Here is a 24,941-nt window from a genome sequence, read left to right as displayed (position 1 = left end):
TCCCTTTTTCTTGGTGTCATTACTTTAAATTATTTTATAAAGGATGAAAATTATGTATTTTGAGTAAATAATTTTATGATGTTTAAAAAGAGTATATTTCTTTATTGTGGTAGAACTTTTCAGTGCTAACCAGAAAGCTTTTTGCCTGTTCCTTATTTACGTATTACTTTTTTTTTTAACATCTTTATTGGAGTATAATTGCTTTACAATGGTGTGTTAGTTTCTGCTGTATAACAAAGTGAATCAGCTATATATATATACATATATCCCCATATCTCCTCCCTCTTGCATCTCCCTCCCACCCTCCCTATCCCACCCCTCTAGGTGGTCAAAAAGCACCGAGCTGATCTCCCTGTGCTTTGTGGCTGCTTCCCACTATACATATTACTTTTTAACTTCTACATTATAGCCCCACTTTCCATACATTTTATATTTGTGATTCTTGTTTTAATGGGTACATCACTGAAGCATTATTATCTGTAAAGTGTTTAAAATTTCAGTAGACCCTTTAACTGACAAAACTGCTATCTCTTCAAGTTAGTACTTGATCAGAATCCATATAATTAGTATTAAAACTTTTAGAAAGCTCCCATTAATCTAAGTGGAACTCAATGCTTGGTCTTAAAAATCTTTGCATTTCAAAATAATCTGATTCCTAGGGTGAAGATTATGTGTACATAGTGGAAAAATTATCAAGATTTCTAAATTTGGTCAGTATTATATGCAGTATTGCAGTTAGCACACTTTGTGCAGGTATGAATGATTAATGATATATAATCAGTCCTAAAAATGTGCTCCATGTCCATTACCCCTTATGTCACAGGAAGGTACCAGTGCTCTAATAAAATGGTTAATTTGATAAAAGTGCATTTGATAATTTTAAATCCAAATGGCCTAAAGTGGACATTAAAAGCCGGCACAGCATTGGTTGTCTAATTTTTATGTTTCTAAACTTTGCTGTGTATTTCTCTTCATCATGGAAATTAAATATATTTCCATGGTCTTTTCAACTTTCCCATACCGTATTGCTTACCCACATGATTTAGGTATAAAACTAGCGGTGACACCGGAGAACACTTTAGCTGACCTAAATTTACAAATACTGTGCTCTCTTAAGATCAGTAAATAAGTCATTTATTTCTTAAATTGATTTCACTGTTTTTGAAATTATATTCAAGTACTTTTAACTGCTGAATTTATTTATTTTAATACATAATGGGTATCTTAAGATAGCTCTCTAACATACAAGTATGACGTCCTTTTTAAAATGTGAATGTTGCTTTTCAAATAGTTCTTTTAACCATACAGATATAGATATATACAGACACACACGTATATAGCTGATATATATGTACCTTATGTTTTCCTTCTGTAAGCCATTAAATTACATAAAACATGAAATTTCATGACTTACGGAATAACTTAAAATATGTCTGAAGGCCTGTAAGACTTCAAATTTCAGATTTCTGTAAAACATAAATTTCCATATTTTTACCTTAAGACAGTTAACGAAAACCTTTTGTACATCAAATTTGGAATTTAAGTGAATTTTGGACAGTTTTAGAAATGAATTTAAGATGCCAGAGTAACAGATGACCAGTGTGTCAGTCTTATTTTGCGTGTCCTTCTTGTCACACACTGGTGGATATTTCTGCACTTTTGTTCCACTTTAATATAAAGCACACAGATGTTTCAGAACAAGACTTGACTTCTGACCTTGAGGCTATTAGGGTCAGGGTCCTCAGGGCCTGTGAAATTATCACAAGCTGAGCTAAAGTTTTTCTCCATCACAGGAAGTAACCAGTAAGTAAGAAGTTAAAAAGGAGCTTTGTCAGAGAGACAAGATGGTCTCAGTAAGGGTCAGCTTCTGTAGTCTGCTATCTCTGCAGGAGGTGCATGCATGGGAGGAGGAATATAATATAACCACTGGCACATCACATATCTGACAGGCAACACCAGGACTGAGAAGTCTATTTAACGTAATATACCTTGTTTAGGTTTTAAAATATTAATGGCGATTATCTCAACTTCATATATTTGCTACTTTTTGTCAAGTAACTTTGATAGGGGTATGTAAAGAAGGTGTATAGATGGTGGAAGCTAAAGAAAAAGTAGTTTATGACCTATTGAAAAAAATTTCTCTAAATAAATAACATTGTACACTAAGTTTTACATAAATTTTTGACAATGCTTGATTAATATATTTAAGACCATTGTGTTTCTACTTAGTTTCAAGGATTTTTGAAAGATAGCATTGATAAACAACAAAAAAAATTGAAATATGTTTAAACCTTTTGTTTTTGCCTAAAACTGAATAATATTCTTTCCTATTCTCCCCATTATTCTTAGAGGAAAACTCATGGTGTTTAAAATGTTGACAAATATTCTCTCAGGATTTCTCAACATATGTGTATTATATGAAATTGTTTTACATGGATTAAAATATTTAATATTAACTTTACAAGGAAGTGAGTTGTGGACATCTTAAATTACGGTTTAGTTTTTTATCTCAATAGTACATTACGCACATCAGACATGAAATCTTTTGGATTTCAGTAAAGTTTAACTTTTTAAAAATTATCATAAAATTTTACTCCTGATTCAAGACTCTACACACACAAACACACACACACACACACACACACCCCTTATAGATGGAACAGCGCTAGTTTGTAGCATTATGTTTGAATGCATGGAGATTGTTCTTCTACCATCCTCATTCAAGTTCACATTCTTTTTTAGGTCATGAATTTTAAGAAAATTTATTTTAGATGTGAACTGTATGACTAGTACAGTTTCAGTATTACGTGTAATTACTTGTAGTGCTTATTGTTTAAAAACAGTCAGGACCCATGCTAAAATGTATCTTGCCATTTATTAAGTTAAAATTACATATAATTGGAGTTTAAAATTAAGGTACTACTAATAGAAATCTGAAAAATTACTTTTAAATTTAGAGCACAAAATAGTTGTAGAGCTTTTGTATTTTGCTAATTGTTGTTTTTGAAAACTGAGAACATAATTTATTATTATATCCTATTTTGAAGTGCTAAAATTTGCCTGAAGAATACAAGAGGTAGTTAAGAGATTTATTTTCAAAACCAGTGTTCAGTTATGATAGTAAATATTGGAATTTGATCAGGCCTAACCTCATAAAACAGTATACAGTTGACTATACTAATGAGAAAAGTCATACTAAAAATATGCTTTTCACTGCTTTCATTCCCATTATATGGTAACAACTCAAGTTTCTAATTCTCTAAACTGTCTGTAATCCTAGTAAAAATAGATGTTGTTAAGACAGCTCTGGTAACAATCCTAGCATTCAGTCATTAAAGCAAAAGGGAAGAACTATTTATTTTATGAATTGATAATGAATTTTAAAAGTAACATACCTACTCTATGCTATCTCTTCTGTGTATTTAAAAATAATGCCAATATATAATGCTACCATTATTAAAACATCATTTTCGAAGCTTTAAATTTCTAAGAAATTCTATTTTATATGTGGTAGATAGAATTAGTAGTCATAATCAAGTCATTTACCAAATTCATTTAGAAAAACATCTACAACTAATGCAGCTTGCTTTTGCCTTATATTAGTGGTTAAAAATTTAAACTCATTTCTTAGAAATTAGCTGTCAAAAAACAATGCAGTTTTTAAGCTTTTTCATAGTCTCTTTCACCAGCCATTTTATGGAGTGATTCCATTGCTTCCATACTTGGTCATTTCAGAGTGCTTTGCTCTTGTCATTGTAGATGATGGTTAGTTTGACAAAATCAAGCAAGCTTAAAATTTTCTTTTATTTGCAAATGAGTTAGCTTCCTTGTCAATGCCCAGTTTCCAATCTTAACTCACCTTACCTTCCCTGTTTGCAGTGCTCTGTACATCAATTTGCATTCATATTTCTTTCCTTAGTCAAAGTGAGATTGTTGATATTTCTTTTAGAACACATTAGACAATTTTAGCAAATATATTTCATTAGCTTATTGAATCATCTCAGCTGATATAAAATTAGTATTTTTCATATTACTTTTATTTTCTTTTCCATGTTATTAGTGGTATGTTCTCAGCCACCATTAAAAACATCTCTTAGAAATGTGTGAAAACTGCACCTTTTGAAAGTGTATCTCTACCCACTTTTGATTTTGGTTTCTCCATGCTTGTCAGCACTTGACTGGCACCTCACTTGCATGTGAATTAAGGAATGAAGGGAACTCTATTTTCCTGCCATTGTTCCATGCTGGGCTCTCTAGCCTCCAGGCAGCCTAAGCTGACCTTCAGTAGCTGATAGAGGACTATTTTTTGGACTTAGCTGTGTGAGGACACTCAACCTCAGTCTACTCTAAGTTGATCTTTTAAAATTGCCTAGAGCATGATTTGGGTTTACCCTGAAAAGAAAATGGAATGGGACTAAAAGAATTAGTTTTTACCTTTAGTGACATGAGTTAACTGTGACCTTAAAGAAGCATCATTTACATTTTGTCTACAAAGAACAAAGCAAATTGGATAGTAGCATATCCACTTAATGTGATCAATGCTAAAAAATGGGCTGCTGGGAATGAAGAATTGAGGAGAGGTAGAATAAGGGCAGATAAACAAAGAAAAATTGACATTAGAGTATCAAAACAATTCAGGCCAAAAACACTTCTTACAAACCTACTTTAAAATATAAGTAATTCAGTAAAAATAAGTCACCATTTGTAATATAACTTGAATTTCTGAGTTGGCTGCCTACATGATACAAATAGCATGTTAATGCATGGGATGGTTACAACTTGTATGGAACGCTATCTTAATTCTCTAGTTGTTTTTTTTTGTTTTTTTTTTTTGCGTTACGCGGGCCTCTCACTGCTGTGGCCTCTCCCGCTGCGGAGCACAGGCTCCAGACGCGCAGGCTCAGCGGCCATGGGTCACGGGCCCAGCCGCTCCGCGGCATGTGGGATCTTCCCGGACCAGGGCACGAACCCGTGTCCCCTTCATTGGCAGGCAGACTCTCAACCACTGCGCCACCAGGGAAGCCCTCTAGTTGTTTTATATGAAAACAATATAGTTTCTCTACTTTGTATGCTCCTTAGAGAGAAACCAGAGATTATATTATTTTTGCCTCCTATATTCAATTTTGTTTAATTTTTTGCATATACTATAGATACTGTCTTTTGATTGATTGGCGATAACAGTAATTTTAGGAGTTAGTTGCAAGAGTCCAAGTAAGATCCAATAAAAGGCTTTACCAACGTAGAAGTGGTGGGAATGGTAAAGAAGAAGCACACATTAGACATTAGGAGACAAATTCTACATGGCTTAGTGACATTGGATCTGGAAAGCTGAACAAAGAAGAAGAGGGTGTAATATCTTTCCCTGTACACACCTACAGAAGCATGTCGAAGTGGATGTGAAGGGTATCCAAGCACAACAGATAACAAGCAGTGAACAATGATTATGCAGATATGTAGGTATTGGGGAAAATGTTTGCATATACTGGATATTTAATAATTGTGGTCAAAAGAATAAATGAGATATCAAATCAGAGTTTTTTAATATACATTTATTTATTTATTTATTGTTGGCTGCATTGGGTCTTCGTTGCTGCGCTCAGCTTTCTCTAGTTGCAGTGAGCGGGGACTACTTTGTTATGGTGTGCGGGCTTCTCATTGTGGTGGCTTCTCCTTGCGTAGCACGGGCTCTAGGTGCACGGGCTTCAGTAGTTGTGGCATGCGGGCTCAGTAGTTGTGGCTCGTGGGCTCTAGAGCACAGCCTCAGTAGTTGTGGTGTATGGGCTTAGTTGCTCCACGGCATGTGGGATCTTCCCGGACCAGGGATCGAACCCGTGTGCCCTGCATTGGCAGGCGGATTCTTAACCACTGCGCCACCAGGGAAGTACTCAAATCAGAGTTTTAAAAGGAAAGAGTTACATATACAGATATGATTTTTAAGCTTCACAATTTACCTATGTATTGAGGTTTGATTTTTTTTAACTTTTACTCAAATGATTTTTAATATGCATTAGGAAATCTCACTGTTTAAAAGAATGATTCAGTTTATTAGTTTTTATGTTAACTCCTCTCCTTTTGTCCCATATCTAACCAACCAATGTATTTTGTCAGGTTTTTTTTTTCTCTGAAATATTGATCATGTCTTTTCCTCTCTGTGCCCACTGTTAATTTCATCATTTCACAACAGTATCACTGAACTCTTATACCCATTTTCTTACTGGCTCTCTTTTCTCTCTACTCCATCCTGTATACCACACCATGATCGGTACTATTTAAACCCCCTTTTTACTATGCCATTCCAGAATCATACTGGCTCCCTATTGTCTCTTGCATCATCTCTCCTCTCTGTCACTTTAAGACTTTCTGTATAATCTGATTATCTCTTTCCAACTATATTTTTCCCAATAGAAACTTTCAGTTCTAGTCTAATTTCCTTACTGCCATTGTTCCACCTCACTGTACCTCTACCCCCGGCCTCCAAGCCCAGCGTAGTAGGAGAACATGAAACTTGGAAGAAGATGACCTGGGTTTGAATATTAGTTCTGATTTGTACAGATTATAAGTTCGGTCACATCCCTTATGTGTGTCCTCCTCTGTAAGTACCCACTTTATATAAGTAGAGTTTGAGGGTTAACTTATAAAATTCCTGGTTATTAGGAATTAAATCATTGTTTGTTGAACATGAGTCTAAATGCCCATAGTGTATGCTCATTCTCATTTTTGCTAATGCCGTTTCTCCCAAGTGAAAGAATTTTCCTTCTTACTAGATTTTTCATAAAGTATTCTCAATTAACTCCCCCTTTTTTCTATAGTATTTATATGTTTCACAATTTAAAACTTTACTAATCAGTTTTGTTTTTAAATTATCTTTGATCTCTAAATCTTGCTCAAATCATCTGGAAAAAACTTGAGAATAAAGAGTCTAACATACCTTTTATTCCCCCCATCACACATTTGGGAACAATATATGTTACAACAACATGAGCATTCTTAAATTATCTGTACAGTTAATTGACTATTTTATAGAGTTTAAGCCTTAACAGTAACTCTTTTACTAATTAAACTTATTCATTCATCCTATCCTCCATTTGAATATCGGTTAATTTGGGAATTCTGTCTAATCAGTTCTTTCACATTAGATAGTATTACCCATTTTGTTCCTGGTATTAGTTTCTTATAATCTCCTCTCTGCTGGTGTACCCAACCCACAGCCTGACCAAGAAGGTTGCTTCCCTATTACTCATTCTTCAAAGTATAGTCTTCTCAATCAAAGAGGAAAGTTATTAAACTAAGTTACAATGCCTTCTCATAATACTATAAGGCAGTATATGAAATAAGTCTGGGACACTCTCCACTTTATCCTCAGTCATGAGTTTAACATGACTTTTTATTTAATGATTAGCTTACTTTTGCTTGTTTCCATTTTTTAACTTTAAAAAAATTTTTGAGCTACAATCTCATATCTTTATGAGATATCGTTGAGATTTATTGAGCTTTATTGAGATATAATTCACATACCAAAAAAATCCATTTTTTAAAGTGTATAATTCAATGGTTTTAAGTATATTCACAGAATTGTTCAACCATCACTACTATCTAATTTTTAGAACATTTTTGTCACCCCAAAAGAAACTCCATACCCATTAGCCATCACCCCCATACTTAAAATTCCACCAGCAATATAAGAGGGTTCTAATTTCTCTATACTCACCAACACTTGTTATCATCTATCTTTTTTACTTTTGCTATACTAGTTGAGGTGAAATAGTATCTTGTGGCTTTTATTTTGCATTTCTCTATGACTAATGATTTTGAGCATCTTTTGATGTGCTGTTGGCCATTTGCATATTTTTTTGGAGAAATGTCAGGTAAAACCCTTTGTCCATTTTTAAATTATGTTATCATTTTGCTGTTGAATCGTAAGAGTTCTTTATATATTCTGAATACTTTATTTCAATGGATATCAGATACATGATTTGCAAATATTTTCTCCCATTCTGTGGGTTATATTTTCACTTTCTTGATGATGTCCTTTGAAGTACAGAAGTGTTTTATTCCGATGAAGTCCAGTTTATCTAGTTTTTGTCACTCGAGTTAATTTTTGTACATTGTATGAAGTAGAAGTCCAACATAGTTCTTTTAAATGTAGATATTCAGTTGTCTCAGCACCATTTGTCAGTAAGACTATTCTTTCCCATTCCATTTGTCTTAGCTCCCTTGACTATAAATATAAGGGTTGGTTTATGGACTCTTAATTCTATTCCATTGATCTATATGCCTATCTTAATACAATACCACGCTTGTCTTGATTACTGTAGCTTTGTAGCAAGTTTTGAAGTCAAGAAGTGTGCATTCTCCAGCTTCCTTCTTCTTCTTAAAGACTGCTTTGGCTATTCTAGGTCCCTTGCACTTCCATTTATATTGTAGGATCAATTTGTCAATTTATGCAAAAATGGGAGCTGGGATTTTGATTGGAATTAAATCTGTAGATCAATTTGGGGAATATTGCCATCTTAATAATAAGTCTTCCAATCCATGAATATGGGTTTTATTTCTATTTATTTATCTTCTTTCAAATTTTTTTTAATTTTCAGTATACAAGTCTTACACTTACTTAGTTAAATTTATTCCTTAGTATTTTATTCTTTTTGATGCTCTTCTAAGTGAAATTATTTATTTTCAGATTGTTCATTGCTAGTGTATAGAAACACAATTGACGGACTTCCCTGGCAGTCCAGTGGGTAAGACTCTGCGCTTCCACTGCAGGGGGCACGGGTTCAATCCCTGGTCGGAGAGCTAAGATCCCGCATGCCACGCAGCCCCCCACCCCCCAAAAAAAAAAAAAACACAATTGATTTTTGTATCTTGGTCTTGTATCCTGCAATCTTATTGAATTCATTTATTAGTTTAATAGTTTTTGTGTGTGTATGTATGAATTCCTTAGGGTTTTCTATGTTCAACATCATATAATCTGTGAATAAAAATAGTTTTACTTCTTCCTTTCAAATCTGGATGTTAGTTTGTTTGTTTTTGCCTAATTGTCCTGTCCAGTATAGTGATAGATAGAAGTAGCTAGAGTGGACATCCTTTTGTCCCTGATCTTAAGGAGAAAACATTCACTTTTTTCATCATTAATTATGATGTTACTTGTAATTATTTCCATTCTTTATAGATCATTTCTACTTAGGATCTAATGTGCTCCTTAATGTTTTATTTCTCAGTCACACCAGGATCAGATTGTTCAGAAAGCTGAAATGGAGAAAGATTTCACTAATCTTTTATAGAATCTTTCTGTAGAGTAATGGATACATACTACCCCATTGGAATTACCTTTGGAGGAGGTTTTTCAATATCCATGTAGATGGACTGCATCCAGATCTTACTGCAGCTGAGAGATTGAGCACTCTATCTCTTAATTCAACAAAAGACTGCCAGGAAATCACTGTCTGCTAAGATTAGCACAATAACATGTTGAGGAGAACCCATAGAAATTGATATATTAATTTGTTAGATGTAAATCTTTCTATAAGAAATATTTCTTTTTCCATTGGTTTTATAAAAGATCTTAATGAGAGATTTTGTATTTTACTGCAGATATGAGAGCATGATTGACTATTGTAAGCCTTTTATAAGAGGGATTATAGAAAAACACATTTAATAATGGAGCTGTTTTTACTATTCTTATAGCCTTATGATGATCACTCAATGGAAGCACTCCCCCATATGAGATTCCCAACCACAGTGACCCCTGTGATTTGACACCGCAAATTGCAGAGAGCTCTTAGAAGACGAAAATTTTGTAATCAAAACCATTTGACATCTATCTTAGAAGTTAGACCTCAATTTTTATTCAATAATTTATTCAGATTAGCACAGGGAAGCCAAGTAGAGTCAGACTTGAAGCACACTAGATTTATATTAAGGTAAAGCTCGAGAGGACAGAATGGAAGCCAGATCTGGACAAAGGTCTCATTACTAGAGTTCAGGATGGGTTCAAGAAGAGCTAATTCAGCTGGAGAGCTTGGATTTGGAGGGAATAGCAGGTGAACCATCACTAGGTAGGTATCTGTAGAGCATGGTGAACTCAGGTTTGAATCGGGAGGTATAATCTGGTTGCAGGGAACAGAAAATCAAGGCGCATTAGGTGATAACTAAGGAAACAAAATATAGTTATTGGTTCTAAGAGTACCTCTTCTCCCGAGCCAAACTCCACCTCACTGACTTATAGGGAAGGAAGTAAAAAAAAAAAAAAAAAAAACAGGATTAAACACTGGGGAAAGGATGAACAAAGCAGGCAAGGTTTAAGGCTTCAACCATTGGCTGGGGATTTAGAAATGGGTCTTTTCTTGAGAAAGAAAGAGGTTCTAGTAGGCAGAAAAATCAGAAGGACTATAAAGTGATGAATCAAGGCAGAAGTTCAATTTATTTGACTTAAGTCAGAACGAGATAGAGTAAAATACTATATTCTAAGGTCATGTAGATACCTAGGGCTTATCCTTGGTACACTGGTTATCAGGTTTCTATGGCAATAAAAGAGATGGAGTAGGAAGAGGTATCATTTTTCCTGCTCTTAGGCTGTGAGATGATCACACTATGGGTCTAAAGCTTTCTTTGGGCCCAAGGAAACAAAGGGATACTACTCTTCTAAGCTCCTGTGATCTTAACTTTTAGAGTTGGGGACTTTTAATGTGTGTGTGTGTGTGTGTGTGTGTGTGTGTGTGTGTATCTCATTTTTTTCTCACTTCATATTTTTTGTTATAGGTTTTCCACACTTTTTCATTGAATGAATTTAGATCACAATAAAGCCACCTGGACCACATCAGTTTGACTTTATAGATATTATTTCTTGGAGTTAGGAATGAGTATTATGCCCTCAAAACAAGAAATGGTTGAGAACACTATCAAAGATATTTATTCAGTTGAGCACCTCACTCTGTACAAGTACTGGGGAAACAAATTAAAACACATCCCTGGCTTCAAGGTTATATTCTAAGTAGGAAACACAATTAAACAAAGAAAGTAATATAGTAATTGTGAAGTGGGATTTTAGCCAAGAGGTTAACTTCCCCAGTGTAAAGATCTAACCAGTAAATTTGTCTTAGAGTTAAGTAATAGGAAGAATTATTTCTGTTGATAAAGTGATAATCTCTTTTGGTCAGAAAATAAAAGCTTTATCATGCATTTTTACCTTTGTCTCCTGTAAACCCAGAACTGTGGCTAATTTTCCATTTCATTAGTTACTCCAAGCCTCAATCTCTTATAAGAGTGTCTTAATTCATAGTTGTCTTTTGCTTTAAGTCACCTCAGAATCCTTTTCTTAATAGGCAGAGGGTAGATAATAAATCCACTATTTTCTTTGGTTCTTACTATGCTGCCTAGCCCAGCTGGACCTGTAATAATACGCAGTAAATAATTTTGATTCTAGATTTATATATACAGAAGTTGTCAGAAGCAGATCTCAGATGGTGCTGTATTGGGTCAGAATGAAGAAAGTAGCATCTAGGCATTTGTATACAGAGCCACACAATAGAGCAAAGTGAGGTGGATAAGAGAACAAAGCTGACCAACAAGGACATTTAGCACCAATGTGCTTTAGTGTGTAGGAGGTACAATTTGTGACCCTGAAGTTTTGGACACTTGGAAGGACCATTAATGAAAATTGATCAGTGAATGTAGAAAATTGACTAAGATATTAAAATCTCGAATCAAGGGAAGTAGCCAAGCCTAACCCTAACCCAAAACTTAGTTTTCTGTGATTAAATTGAATAAGTTAAATTTCATACCCTCTAGAAATTAGTTTGCCTATTTATATATTTATTAGTGTATTCAGATTTCTTCCTAGTTTTCCATACCTTATTTGAATTTTTCTCATAAATAAGTTTATTAAAGAACATTAGAATACAATAAAAAATTGTTATTTAATATTTCAGTGACAATTTTATAATTGAGTCAAATGATTAAAAAGTGTTCTAACTTCTAACATACCTAGCTTATGTCTAAATATCCATAAATCTTGATATCTAACTTCTAACATCTATCTTCAGATTTCTTTACCACATTAATCAGACATCTGAATTAGAAGAAAAATTTGACGTTTATCTTTCTAAAAGAGAGGCACTGGGCAGAAAGATAGAGCACACTCAGCTTTCTCCTCCAGTAGAAATTTCCTATCTTGACTTCTCTCCAGTTATAAGGCGTCAGGGGATGCTTTATAATTATAAATGTTGAATTTCTAAATGTATCCAATAGCCTGTCTGCTAACAACAAAGAAACCTTAACTTTCTCTGTAAAGTGGTGTCCTATAAATTGTAATATAATATGAGATCCCTAGCCTATGTAATTGCCTTTGTAGTATTACTGCTCATTTTACCTCAGGAAAAAGATTCCTAGTTCCAGTACCATTAATAATGTAATAGTAGTTTCTACCACTGTTATAGGCTCAGCCTTACATTTTTCAGTTTTGTTTACTGTTACACATTTTTAGGGCGTTTATTGAAATATTAAATATATTTATATTTATGTCCAAACATTAAATATGTAGTAATATATTAGTTTTCTTTAGCATATTATAAACCTTAACATTTGATGACACTTGTATTTTCTCTAACATCTTACAATAGACTCTTAAGCAGAACAGATACCTTTATATCTGATTGCTGTGTTAGAGACCTGTCTTACTCTAATAGAACCCTGTTATTACTATTGCCATAGAGTCCATTTCATCTGTCAGACAGCCATAGGGGCCTAAGACATGGCGGGGTCAAGAACAGTTCTAAGCAATTCATAGCAGTGTCTTTGAAAATGAACATTTTAAATGGAACTAGTATTTATGAGTGTCTTGCAAATCAGAAGGTAGTGACATCATCATCATATTCATCAGCAGCAACGCTAATGCTTAAATTAGATGATACTTACTGTGTACCAGGCACTGTCCTAAGCATGTACTTTATATAACTATACTTTATCTCATTTAATCATCATAACTTTATAAGTACTGTTATCATCCCCATTTTACAGGTGAGAAACATATATATTTTCCCCCTTTAAAAGTGTGACCTCTGGCTTTGTCACAGTGAGTTTTTGTTTATTTCTCCTCTCATCAAGTACCTATGCAGAGTAAACGTTTTATTATACTAACTATGGTGACTCTTATCTCTAAAACAATCTCCTGGTCTTTCATGTATTTCAGGATTCAATTCTATATTTCTCTGTTGAATTACATTGATTGTTTAGTTTTTATTCTCTAGCCTGTTTACTGCTTATCCTTTTTTGTGCCTTCCAAGCAGACTTTCTATTTTAATCAGTTCTTAATTACCTAAACTAAGGAAGGGGAGAAAAGGTGTGGAAAATTTAAAATAACAGGAAATCCCCAAATCATTTTTATTTAAATTTTGATTATGTTTTGATGTGGTGTTCTGGAAATTCAGTTTAAGCAGAAAAATTGAAAACACTACGAAAATCTGGAAAACAGATGAGTTTCCTTGGCCAGGCCCCTGGTTGGCTCTTCTTTGCAACTCATTCCATGCTGGAAATAGACAGCTGTCTTCTAATACCAACTAAATAGAATTGACCTTTCAAGTCTTCCTGGAACAATCTCTGCTATCAGTGTTTGTTCCTTCATGTTGTCCACATCTATAAGTTACACCTGGAAGTGATAGCTATATAACATAACACCTACCAAGTACCAGACATTGTTTTAAGTTCTTTATAAATATTAATTCATGTAATCCTTATGATATAAGTATTATTATAATCTTCAGTTACATGTGAGGAAACGGAGGCAGCAAAATATTAAGTACTAAGATTACAAGCCACTAAGTGATGGAGCCAGAATTTAAACCTAGGCTTTCTGGCTCCAAAGCCATGCTCATAACCGTTATGCATACTGCCATTCAGAAGAGACTTTAGGGTACTACTAGATTTGGTCATTAAACATTGTTTTAGCTAAGCATTGTACAACTTACGTTTAATTTTATTAAGTAGGTGTATTATTAGCCCTGTTTTACAGATGAAGGAGTCAGAAAGGTTGAGGAACTTGTGCCAAGTTGCACAACGAAGATGGGTCAGAATTGAAATTCATTCAGTTTGCAATAGAAATCCAATCTCAGAATCAATGATTTTGCCCATGAAACACTCTTTCCTCTGATTGGTTTTGGGAAACTGCATGAAATATTTTTCTGATAAATTAGAATGTTTTAATTAATGAGGGAAGTTTTCATTTAAATAAATTCTCTATTTATATTTTAAAGCACAAACCTCTTTGGTAAACTGAATATCTTACCTGACATACTTTTAAAATTGAGAATATACTTTTAAAAGCAAAAAACACACATATTGTGCAGATTTATATCAGGAAGGATAGAATTTCATTATTCAGTGGGTATCACAATGTCAACACATATCAAATACTCGGTGATAATACTCTAAAATTGTTTTTCTACAGTTTTTCCTACATATTGGAGAAAATATAACAATTGAAATATTGTAACAAAAAGTGAAACCATAGTTGCTTGGTCCTTTATATTTTACTTACTGTAAATTGGAGTTTACATTTTACTGTGAATATCAGACCACTCAAAATTCTTATATTTGAAATTAAAATTGGAAAAGGAAACATTTGAGTCCCTATAATTAACCTGCTACTTCATGCCTTTCTGATTTATTATAAGCATTTCATCTGATACCTAATACTTGAAAAGTTATGAGGGTTTTATATTGCTTTGATTTTATATCATGCTTTCTCCATGTAAATAATAAAGTTTTTTTAAAGCTTTAGGTCTAAGTAAAGAGGATCAAACAAATGAATGATAGATTTAGTTATACTTTAGGGAAAAAAATCTTATTAAAGTAAACTGAAAATAAACATTTTACCAGTGTAGAACGCACTAGAAATGTGAAAAAGAAAAAAGTGAGCTATGTTTATCCTGTATAGTCTCATATTTCCCTCCATTGGCTAAATAAACCAGAGTCTTAAGATATCTGTGTCCTTTTAACAGCTAAATAAACAGCTTTAAATAGTGAACTTTGTATAATAGATGTCTGATTTTCATATTTTATGCAGTATTTTGCCAGGGAAAGTTCATATATCAATAGCTAAAAGAAAAATTGTATATTTTATTTTTAATATTAGAAATATTTGCTACATACCTGATAGAAAATGCATCTGCAGCTAAAATTTTTAATTTAAAATTCCAAAGTAGAAGACAAAGTAAATATATTAGTAGATATTTACAGAATTTTCCTTATTTGCTTGGCAGTATCTATATTATAGTTGCTGCCATTATAATTCCTATTTAAAATATAATTTTTAACTTCTTTTAAGTTATGAAAGACTTTTTTTAAATGTGAAATTCATAAGAAGAAGCAGGTTTAAAAAAAAAACAAAAAATGAGAACATTTAGGAAATAATTTTGCACTCAAGTAGCCCTTTGAAGACCTGATAATTGAGTGTTTTTGATGTAGCCTTATAAAGCATCTGACTTGCCTTCAAGACCATTTGCCAGGGACAGAGCTTTGTGTACTAAGTAGCCCTTGAGCTTATTATGCATTCTAATCAGATTTTAGAGTGATTTTGGAGATACAGATACTAACTTCAAAAGACAAACCGCTCCTATATCAATAGGGTAGCCACCATGGAGAATAATTTCTGGTGACTGGGTGAGTTTTTAGTCTGAGAATGATGACTATAATTTTATATCTTGAATTATTTCTCTTACAACATTTCATTTATTCCCTGTTCAAGAACAGCATTTGCTTTTTCTAGATTTTTATTTCCTGCTCATGAATGCAAACATACAAAAAAATTGACCTTCTGAAATGTCAGCAAAATTCAACTATGCCAGGAAATTTTAAGATACCAAAATTTTATTTGCACACTCTTAAAAGTAATGCTGAGTGTTTCTCCCATGATGTTTTCTTCCCCTTTGCTGCACTCCCAGAAAGAGTTTTTAACTCTTAAAAATAACCCATTTTAAGAATTCTCCTTAGCTCATGAAAACACATTTTAAGAATTCGCAGGAAGTGTGAGGTATTCATCAGTATATATTTACTGTCTGAAGCTGATATAGCTGTAAGGTTTTTCAGATCCAATTGATCTATTGCGCATGTTCCCTCCCTAGGTTGCAGGACGTGCTTCTATTTGCATAAGGCCCTGGGCAAGGTTCTTTCTTGCATTGATTGGCCTGTCCAAGGCAGCCTGATATGTTCTTGCATTGATCACTTTGTCTTTTCTTGTAAGACAGTGTTACACTGAGTTCATCTCAAACATTCTAGGGAGAAGGTAAAACTTTACTGCAGATGTCTCAATTTTATTCAGATGTTCCTTTGAGTATAGGGCCTTTTTGCAAGGATAAGTATCTCTTTTCTTTCTTTCCTAATTTGGATGTTTCTGCAGTTTGAGTGCACTGTAGACTAGATTATATTTGAAAAAGCTGCGTTAAAGAAAATTGCCAGAGTATATGCCACTTATCTTGTGCTATTTTTGTTTTTAAAACAGTGTATCTCGCTTCCAGCTTAAAACCATTTTCTTTAAAGATGATCTCTTAAACCTAGACATAAACTAAAATTTACTGGTGTTTATGATAGGTTACCGCTTATCTGTACTAGCTTTATAGATGCCTTAGTTTCAGTGGAAATGCATTGCTTTCTGTGTTTAAGAAAATAAGGAGTTTTATAAGTTTCACTACAAAACAGTGGTCCACAATGACTTGTCTGTTACTATTCATCATTATTAGTTATGTTAATCTGAATAGTATAAACTTGTCAAATGTGGAAATTTTTAAGCAGCTACATAGGAAGTATGAGTGAAATATATTTCATTATATCATAACTTTCATAGTAGTGTGTTGTTTGGTAATAATGGAAACCTAAGTTTTAGGATTAAGTCTTCAACCAAATCTGTGAGAAATTGAGCAGTGAGTGTTTTGCAGTTTAGCGCTTTTTATTGGCTGGTCCTTAAATCAACATTTATATTGTCTGCCAAAGAACATATTTGCCTGCACAGCTAATTATCAAGAAAATACCCATTACCCCCAACCTATTTACTACATCTTTCATGAGGAACTGGTGAGACAAACGTAGGCTTCTGTCAAGATGCAGGGCAATATCCTCCTCCCGACCAGCTTGCTATTTCATCAAAGCCTATGTGAATTTATAAGAAGGTTTACTTTTGGCAAAGATTTAGAAATGTGTCATGGCTGAATTTGATTATTGTGCTGTTGGTAATTACAATTCCTTAATGGTTTCAGAGAGCATATTTAGTAACAGTCACTACAAATCAGGACATTTTCATATATGCTCTTTTATTTTCATTAAACAGGTCACTATTTCTGAATATTGTTAAAGTATAGAGATGAAATTGAACAGAAAAACATCACATCAGTTATTTCACTCAGTTGTATTGCTGTGGCATCACTCAGCATATCATAAGCCACAGAAACCTTTATCTGCTTTTAATAATTCTGTTTTGTAAAATTTGATAGTAAAATATTAGGAATCATATTTCTTTTGTTTGCTTCACAAATTCTAGAATTCATGCTTTAAAATTAAACCTGGAGCGAATTAAATGTGTATTATACAAGGGCAATAACTGCGTCAAGTTGTTAGACGATGTCATTTGCTCCTTTAAAGGTGTCCTCTAAAAGCTATAGCGTTAATGAGGGATATACACGAGTTACATGAAATTTATTCAGCAAGTAGAAGTGTTGGTAAACAGACTTATTATTGATATAAATAACATATATTGGAAAGTAAGGCCTTATATTGGAAAAATTAGATTTGTGGATGATTGGAGCTTAACTAGAATGTCTAAAATGTTAATCATATTTGTATATAAATCATACAAATATGAAAAACGTACTTATAAAATAGTGATGTAATTATTTTCTGAAAGTTGAATACAAGTTTGGTAGTTTGGGAAAATAATTTGTGAAAATACCTATGAAAAAGGCATGTAAAAGTATTGAAATGTAAAACCTCTTCAAGTAAATGTAAAACAGCTCTTCAAAACTGAATCCAATCTGTGGAAACATGGATATATTACATTGCAACTTTTGTTCAGTGCATCTCAACTTGGTGCAAGTATAGCTCTCTGAAATGGAATTGTATAGTGTTTGCACATTTTTTTCTAGCTAAAATGAAATGTGCATCATCTTGCATAATTTACTTGTCTCTGATGGTTGAATTTGCATATCTGAATGAGTGAGTATATATCTTAAGCTCCTGCTAGATGTAAAATAATCTCATGAGTGGAGGAGAGCTCTTTTACCTCAGAAGTCTGAAGAGTCTATATTTCACAGCGACCCATGATCAAACAAGCTAATTCACATGCTGAAAAGTGCTTTTGCTGAGCTATGTTGAAGAACCATTGACTGCATACAACCAACAAGTGTACGGTGCTACAGTAGATCCATTGAAAACCCCTTATAGAACTGAATGACAACCCCAAATACAAGTGACCATGAGCAACTACGAATAAGTATAAATACACACTTGAGCTGGACAGGCTTTCTGCTCTATAGTTCAGTCACAATTGCTATATTTCTTCCTCCTAAATTTACACTACATAATCAGCTTCTTGTATGGACTCAAATTGAAGAAATATATTTCAGTATTTGGTGGAGGAAAAAAAGGATATTGGCCTCTGTGTAATTATCAGGATATAGTATGATGCCCACCTTTTTTAAATAATTATTTCTCAGGTAATATCCAGGACCTCAGACTAGAAAAGTTCTCCAGACGGCTCCTAGCAGGAAGGGATATGGAGTTCTGAGTCCGAAGTATGTTCGCTGTGCTCAGACTCTAAAACATTTCTGGGGAAACTGGGGGAGGGGGGGGCAGGGGGGGCTTTGCATTAAGGTGCTGGGAAACATAAAGACGGTGAAATAGCTGGTAAAAAGTTGTCCAGTGAAATCCATTACTTTTTCCCATGTCTAAGGAAGAAGCAAGGAATTGCTAAAAAGCTTTCAAACTAATGGATTTTCAAATGTAGGAATAAAAATTTTTAAGTCATAGAAGCAAGGGTACAATGATTTCAGTCCTCTTCTTACTATTTCCCTTTGACAAAGCATTGTATATTTATTGGTGATTGCTCGAAGTTACCATGTTTCTAATGTAGCATATTGTGAATCGGAGAATTTCTAATAACACCACAATAATTTTGTAGTAAAAATCATTAATCATTAGTTATATAGTAAAGATAGACCTCTTCATAAAATCTCAAAAATGTATTTTTGTTCAGTTAATGAATAGAATTTGATATTTCATCATTAACGATGTGCTTGTAAATTTCCTGTCACTCTATATGATATTATTATATCTCTGGTTGCTTGAAACTTAGGTTTTAATTGTAGCTATGATTTTTAACTCTCAATATACATAAAAGTTGCAGATTTCTCAACATAATAAAATAATTATAAAATATCAATGAAATAAGATATACTTTGTTTTAGGCAAAAATGTTACCTTTCTAAGGAACAAAACATAAATAAAAGATTATATAATTTCTGAATAAAATAATAGTTTACTACCTTTCTCTTACACTTCCTCACTCCTGGCCCAAGATAATATAAATGGACAACATATATTGGTTAATAAGCAAGTACTAACCACGGCTGGCAAAAATGAGCATTTCTAAATGATATTTAAAATACGTGTGGCTAAAGAAATTATGTCAAAAGACTAATATTTGTTTTATGATCTTTTTGTTTTTTCTAACTTTTAATAATATCAAATCATTCCTGAGAGTATAGTACAGTTTTGCTTTATCATCTGGAAAAAAAAATGGTTTTGGTTATAAGGAGAGTTGTTGATTAAAAATTTGTTATGCTCAATTATTTGATACATATGTATATGATTGTTTAAGTATGTGGAAACTGTTACTGAGTAATCTTTACAGATACCACATGCATGAAGAGATATTTATTGTTAGATACTAGAATGAATACACATGTTAAGGAAATACCTTCCTTTGAAATTATCTTTTATACTCTTTTTCTGCCTCTAAACGCTTTACAAGAAGCTTCTCATTTGTAGTTGTTTAGAACTCATATGCAAAAGAAAATTTGTATTTGAACATTTTTATGTAGGCTTTAAGAAGCTAAAGCTAATTAAGAAGCTAAAGCTAAAAGCTCACATTTTAAAATTTATCTTTGTGTTGGTGTCTGTGTACGCGTATTTCCAAATTCTTTTATGAGATGTTCTATAAAGGAATCAAATGTAATCATGGGCATGTTAATGCTGGTAATAGAGTACATGGATTGCAGACCTTTTCCATTTCTTTTAACCTTGTGGGAATAATAATAGCTCCTAATCACTATTTGTATCCGGCTGTGTATGAACCTAGCCTTACAGCCTTCCTACTCCTAACCCAGCATCTTTTTCATGCAACAGGCATGGACCTACTTACCTTTTCCTTTTTCTACAAGAAAAACCTGGCCCTGGACATTTATTCAAACATTCCCCAAATCAACACATATAGAAATGCTCTGGGGTCACTCTAAAAATTTCCTAATTTTTATCTCCAAAAATTGAAGCTTTCCTTAACAGTGTTCCATTATCTCTTAATCTTTAGAACTTATCTCCCTCTTTTTCTTGGGTCTTTTGGCAAGTAATATAGGTGAGCTCTGGGATGGGGTTGAAAATCTCGTATTACTTTATGTCTACATCAGTAACAATCACCAGATATTCTAGAGTTGAATTAAAGATGAAACTGTAAGTAGCCATGAAAACAAAAATTTGTAAAAGAGGTAAAAGAGCACAGCTTCCTAAAATAATATTTTTGCCTGTTGAAGATTTACAGGAAATTACTTGATGCTTGGAGTCCATTGCAGTAGCGTGTTGTGCAAGTGTTCTGGCAAATTAAAAATAAGGCCTCTCCCCTTACAATTAGACACGCAGCTTTGGTGTCTAAGCAGGTACCTATTTTTACTGCTAAAGGATAAAATTTCATTTCTTGTGGAAATTTTTCTGAGAAATAACTCATACTTTTTTGATGCAACAAAATAGGTATTAATACAATTAACATGGACATAGATATGTCCATCTGCATTTATATCCTTGATAATGTTACCTAAATACTGGGACAATTAAGAAGGTTATTTTTGTTTTTTAATCATTCAAGATTTTAACAGTCCTGCCAAAGTTATTAAACTTTTAGAAAAACTCAGTAGTGGGAATTCTAGAACTTGTTTTCCAAATTTAAATAGTTTTGAAGTGTCAGCTTCTGTTTTAACTAGAAGTTATTGTAAAAGTCCTATATACCTATCTATGCTTACCATTTGGACATTGAGTTTATGCCTAATAAACAACTGCATTTGCACCTTCCTCATTTTAAAGATGGAGCAATTTAAATGCTCATTGGAATCTTTTCATAAAAGCCTAATTATGTTCCTTGCTTTTTAAAATGCAAAGCTAATAGTATATGCATTATTGGCTTATGCAGAAAAGTAGTTAACAAATGGTTTCCTGTATAAATGCATGTTTTAAATAGCCTGGAACTTTTTTTTGCCTCGTACTTTTATTCAAATGAAATTATGCCATATGTTTTTTATTAATTTGTTTTTTATTAGTAGTTTCTTTGAGACATATAACCTAGTCCTAGATTTTTCCTTTCTTGTTTATCATTTTTATTTTATGGGTGCTTTCTTTTCCTCTCCTTTTCCTTTTTCTTGTCTTTTTTCTTTTCTTTTTTTTTTTTTGGTCTCCACTTATGAGTCCTATGACAAAAATTGCTGATAGTAAATTAGTGACCTAGACAGTATTTTATAAAATGAGAACCTGACTTTACCTTTTTGTCACATATGTCACTCTATAGATGCCTCACTGGTCTTATTATAACTTTTTATTTTTCTTACAGATTATGTCAGAAAAATTTCCCAACTGAATTGCCATAAAATCTATGTAATATTTCTTTAGTATTTGAATTTTGTATGTTGCATTTTCTTCTAACAACAGTTGTGTATTTTATTTATTTGTATTTAAAATTTAGGATCCAGTATTCACAAATTGCACAGTAAAAGTTACAGTGTTTTCAAAATCACTCTCTAATATAGGCTAATTATACTAGCCTCTTATTACCAAAAAAAAAAAAAAAAGAGAGAGAAAAATGTTTAAATACTCATTACAGGTTTAATTACAATTTCGGATGGATTTGAAACCTTCGGACTCTGTCCTTGCCACTCCATTCTAGCCATTCAGGCCATGCTGCCTGTATTGTGTATTAAGCAGTTCCTATTGGACATCTTCACAGTGAGTGATTCTGCTGGGCTTGCTGACACCCGCTTCATGCATGGCCTGCTGTGCTGGGTGGAATATTTTTTCTGAGCTGCCTGGAACATTAAAGACATCTTGGCCATGTCAGTCTGCATACAGTGTGTGTGTGTGTGTGTGTGTGTGTGTGTGTGTGTGTGTATGTGTTCCTGTGAGCACACATTCCTGAGCAGATCACCATTAAATAAATGATTATTTGGTATGACTTTATATACAAGTAAATTTTAAAATTTGAATAACGAATGGATTTATAATTTATTACATGCATATATTTTTAATAATTTTAGTTCAGTTAACATTAGCAACTTTCCTTTAGCTTTTATTGTCTGTGGTTATTGACACTAGGGGGCACTGCTTATCCTCAGTTGCATCTTTCTTCAGGAAATGAGTAAAAATACTCAGCTGATTTCTGTGCTCCTACTTTAATAATTGAATTTAGAGAACTCTAGGCTATTTAATTCTTTGTTGTTTTGGTCTTATTTCTAATGCCTATATGTAGTGCTAACAAAGAGGGTGGAGCTCTTGGTTCTCACAAACAAATACTGTATCCAGTGTCCCATACAGTAACTTTTTTTTCCATTGGAAATGTCATTCTTGGCAAAACCAGAAGGGCAAGTTTGCCCAGTGATGAGGTTTAGATCCCTTGCCAGCTGTGCTTCTAGCCAGCAAGTGTGATGAACAGCTTTAGAAATCAAGTGAGAGAAAGCATTCGAGAGTTAGTGTGATTCATTTGGATAAAGGTCAAGAGAAAGATAAGCAAAGCATAGTAATAAAGACCGCAGATAGCAATAATTTGTACCTTTTTGCTTATATAAATTCCAGTGATCCTATTTGTAATTTTCAGGCATGTACTTAATTCAAAAGTGACCTGCAGTTCTTCCAAACTATTTTAAGGAGTGTATTTAATCTTCTGTTTCAGCTCATCACTTGCAAATGAGTAGAGGAAAACTGGGTATGCTACCATTCATAGCTATATTTATAGATTAGAGCAGTGGTTACTAGTTGATAATAAAGTGATGACATAATTAACTAAACTTTTTCAATTGGCAGTATAGTTTGATCTACTTAAAAATATAAATATTTTATTCATTTTTTAGAATCTTAACATCCATTCCAGACTTAAATACTCATGTTTCAAACTACGGAACTACCTGGAATCTCTAAGAACATTAATGACTTTGTTATGTTATTTTTTAAAATAAAACTCTCTCTTCCCTGTCTTCCTCACACCCCCTGCAAAGCAATCAGTAGCCTATAGAATACAGAAAACTGTTTATCCCTGTTCTCCTCATTAATCAGATCTGTAAGAGAGCTGGTGAAATTTCTTATTCATCTCCTCTAGAGTTATAGCCGTATGTTATATATATGAAAATATGCAGTTAAATCATGCCTTGTTTTTATTAGCTAATGATATTGATTTTTAACATGAGTAATTAGAATAAAGTATTTTTACAGATTTTAGTGTTCTCATGGCATATGTTTTACATCCTAACCAAAAAGGAAAATATTGCTAGCATAGTGAAGCTTGGTCTGAACACCGGTAAAACATCTGAACATAAGCACATGGGCAGTTTTGAATAAAATTTGTAAAATACCTTTGCTTTATGGCACCCCAAATCAGTTTATTCTAAATGAGTATTTTAATGAGAAATTATTAAAAATGTTTTAAGTAGAAATGGATACGTGCATTATTCTAGGCTGATTTTTTTCTTATATCCGAAGTGATTTCTTGATAGTGTTTATTGAATAATGTATACGTTTAAATAAATTGTGACTAGTTTTATATAATTTTTTAGGAAAAAAAACTTTCAAGGTTAATGCACGGTTCAGAGAGAAATATTGTCTTTATTTTTCATACAAGTATTTTTCTTTTTATAATTATTTCTCTATAACATCATTAGAGCATTAGCTAATTTAGGTTCATCTCTGATCTTTAGTAATAGATCTGACACTTACAAAGAATAGGTACCACCTAGTTAGACCTTATCAGTTCATAAACAAAACACTGATTAATCAATATGGGGCAGCTTTTGTTATATTCAACATTTTATAAATTGAAGTGTTATTTTCCTGGTACTCACCATCTACAGGCAATCAGATGCCAGCCCAGTTATAATAGGTTTTTCTCCTCCTAGCAGGACGTTGCTTTTGGCTATAAAAAGTTAATTTCAGATCCTGATATACTTGCATTAATTTTTGAGACATTGGTCGGGTGTAGTACAGCAAAGAATAACATGAACATCACACCACTGTGCTGTAGCTAATCGTTTATTACCTCAAGGCAGAGAAGCAGTGTTAATGTGAAGGCCGCAGTGTGTCTATGGAAAAGAGAGAAACTGACAGAGTCTTAGAGACAGCTTCCTAAGGGTCTTAAAAGAGGACCATAACAAGGAGAGGAGAAAGCAATAGCAACGCTACCTGAAGGAATATGTTTTAATACTTACAGTGCTGGGCATCTTTGGAATTTTTTATGATTTTAACAAAACTGTTATCTTAATAACAGACCCCATTTTCTCTCCAAACATCTTTGCTTCAGAATGGGAAAGCTCACTGTAATGTCATCTTTTTAGAACCATAAGTGTTCTCTAAAAGACATATGACTGAGATGTTTATCAGCGGGGATGTTTGCTGTAGTTCACCAATAAATTTGAATAATTTGACATAATTTCTGACAAAGA

The 24,941-nt window shown here is 33.2% G+C and overlaps 1 protein-coding gene across 10 annotated transcripts in view; it reads left to right on the top strand.

Annotated features, from left to right (window-relative positions):
- Positions 1–24,941, top strand: part of ARB2A (ARB2 cotranscriptional regulator A) — a 427,541-nt gene that overhangs the window by 232,219 nt on the left and 170,381 nt on the right. The gene's annotated exons all lie outside the window — the stretch shown is intronic.

Source organism: Delphinapterus leucas, chromosome 3 (assembly GCF_059928025.1).
Source record: "Delphinapterus leucas isolate spDelLeu-1000000601 "Yukka" chromosome 3, BTC_Dleu_Yukka2, whole genome shotgun sequence".
NCBI classification, from domain to species: Eukaryota; Metazoa; Chordata; class Mammalia; order Artiodactyla; family Monodontidae; genus Delphinapterus; species Delphinapterus leucas.
This window is presented reverse-complemented; position numbering and strand designations above follow the sequence as displayed.